Consider the following 2,500-nt stretch of genomic DNA (forward strand, 5'->3'; position numbering starts at 1 on the left):
GTCGTCAACAACTAGCGTCGATGCAGGCAAGATTCGCTGCAGACTGCGTGGCTCCGCTGTGCCTTTCCTCCTACCAACGGATTTATGACGTTCGGCACATTATATACACTCTGCAAAAGAAAAACGTCATGGCAGGAGAATATGGCCTCAGTCATATAGTGTTGACAGCAGTTTAGGTGGTTTAAAAGCACGCTAGTCGCTCTTTACTAGGACTCTTAGCTTGGTGAATTGCAAGTGAAGTGTTTAAAAGATAAGCTGAACCCAAACTAGAAACTTCTATATGAAATAACGTGAGATTTTAGGTGTGTAAGAGTGTTCTCGGTTGTTCCAGGTGCTCGTCCTCTCTGGAGTAGCTGTCAGATTCAGTGTGTGTGCTTCTACATCTTGACTCCAGAGCATTTGGGTATGAAGAAATTTCTGATGGCTTCTCTGTGTTGCATGACACTAAGGTGTTTTTTAAGACTGGGACAGTACTGTGCTGTAAAGCATACGGAACGTCAGGTCCATCATTGATCTTTGCATTTTCAGGGTCTTCAACCATTCCAAGATTTCTAGAGTTTTTCATTTATTACTTGATGGTCTGTTATAGGTTTGCACAATACTCTTCTTATGAAGACAACAGAGGTGTTAAAAGTTATAAACTGACCAGAAATAATTTGTAAAGAACCTTTCAACTTACCAACGTTTGAGCCATTATTTGCAATCTCCAGATTTAGCCCATTGCTGCTGTAAATGTAATATCCACAGCAATTTTGTCGTCTGAATTGTGTTTACACAGAAAACTCAGCCACCATGGAGCTCATTAGTAGGTCTACGTGATCTTACCTAACTTCTTCCCTTGATTTTTTAGGAAAATTTGGTATAGTTTATTTCACAGAGGTATATGGTACTAGATAAATTTGGCCTTTGATAGACTGAATGACGAAAATAAGACCAGTTTCATGTAAGGCTTTTTCTTATTAAGCTAATGATAGATAAGTTGAACAACTCATAATACTTTGGTATATAATTACATAATGATCACACTAAGATATGAAAAATCAATTGATTCTGCCCTAAAGATGGGGGAAAATAACATATACGTTTATATGAAATCATCTGTGCAGGGAAAGAACAATTTCAGAAATCAATAAAATAGATCATGACAAATGCCAAGTTGAAAGTAAGTCCTTGATGATCAGGTTGGAGATCCAAGAAAATACAAGTGTTGATTAGGGGTCAGGGAGTAAAGTCCCCTGGTTTGGAAGGTTTATGGTTCATACAGTTTGTGAATTTCTAGGAGTGGCTAGGGTAAAAGGGACTAGACTTTTTAAGCAGTTACCAATTCTTTCACCTGTATCATTTGCAGTGGAAAACATTAATAGATTGTGCCTATTACACTGTTAATAATTGAAGTAAGAAATAAGAATTGCAAAGTTGGATGGTTAATCTTTATGGTATGGATGCATTAAGCTAGGGCAAATTGATATTATCTTGTAAAGGACAAAAAGTTGTAGAAGTTGTTACAAGAAATTATCTGTAGGCATGGATGGTAATACCACAAATAAAAGAAAATATAGAAGAAACCACCACTCTCAGCCAAAATGCACGCATTGCTTCAGAGTTTCAGCTCTGTCTTGCTGTACATACTGAGGTGAAGACAATGTTTTCTGGGGGTTGAGCCCCAATCTACCCTCCCCTCGGGCAATGCCTTAGGGGCACGGCCAGTCAAAGCTATTTAGATTGTTGAATAAAGTTTGTGACATGGAGTTAGGGACTTATACCCTGGCAAGTGCATCTGTACTGTAAAGAATAACCCATTATTATTATTAGAATGTTATTGATAATGCTAATAGCAATAAGAAATTAAGAAGTTTTCTAAAAATCAAGGATATGAGTTAAAAGGTAAGATTAGTAGGAATAGTAATTGACTGGCAAAGCAATTGCGTAAACACAATAAACTAAAATTACAGTGGATACATCTCTTTACAAACCTGGCATTAATGGGTTAAAAGGTACATTTTCACATAAGTGACAATATTGAGAATTTTCTCTAGTCATCAAGATTATTTGTTTACTCTTGTTATGCTGAATCATGCTTTTACATCTAAGGGTGATTTACCAGAAATGGACCATGTGAATATAATGGCCAGAAAAAGATAAAATCACTCTATCTGATATAGAAATAAGCTGTGCAAAGTAAAGTTAAGCCATCCCACAATTGTATATGAAAGAAGAATTTTTAACCTTAATATTACTGGATGTGGACCTTTTCTGGAAGACCACAGAGAATAATTTCTGCCTCCAGACTGTATTGTATTGGTTAGGGCAATGCATTTGATTATGTGATTTGCATATGAAATTACCTATACATTCATTATCTGTTTTTACTAGGATTAATGGATTTTGCACGTAATGTTTAGCACGCTTAAAGAAGAGTCAGTTGCACTTTTTTTACTGGACTTTTTAATAGTTATAGTTTTCGTAGATAAGGTCAATGTTTTTATATGTATTTTGATGT

The 2,500-nt window shown here is 36.0% G+C and overlaps 1 protein-coding gene across 7 annotated transcripts in view; it reads left to right on the plus strand.

Annotated features, from left to right (window-relative positions):
* The window catches only part of LOC125028828 (protein phosphatase 1B-like), a 40,243-nt gene that overhangs the window by 546 nt on the left and 37,197 nt on the right, over positions 1 to 2,500 (plus strand). For 4 of the 7 annotated variants that reach the window (XR_007115129.1, XR_007115124.1, XM_047618360.1 and 1 more), the window contains exon 2: positions 332 to 403. The exons of the other annotated variants lie outside the window; for them this stretch is intronic. The gene's annotated coding sequence lies outside the window, so the exon portion shown is untranslated. The remainder of the gene's footprint in view (positions 1 to 331; positions 404 to 2,500) is intronic. 7 annotated transcript variants of the gene reach the window in all.

Source organism: Penaeus chinensis, chromosome 9 (assembly GCF_019202785.1).
Source record: "Penaeus chinensis breed Huanghai No. 1 chromosome 9, ASM1920278v2, whole genome shotgun sequence".
Lineage (NCBI taxonomy): Eukaryota > Metazoa > Arthropoda > Malacostraca > Decapoda > Penaeidae > Penaeus > Penaeus chinensis.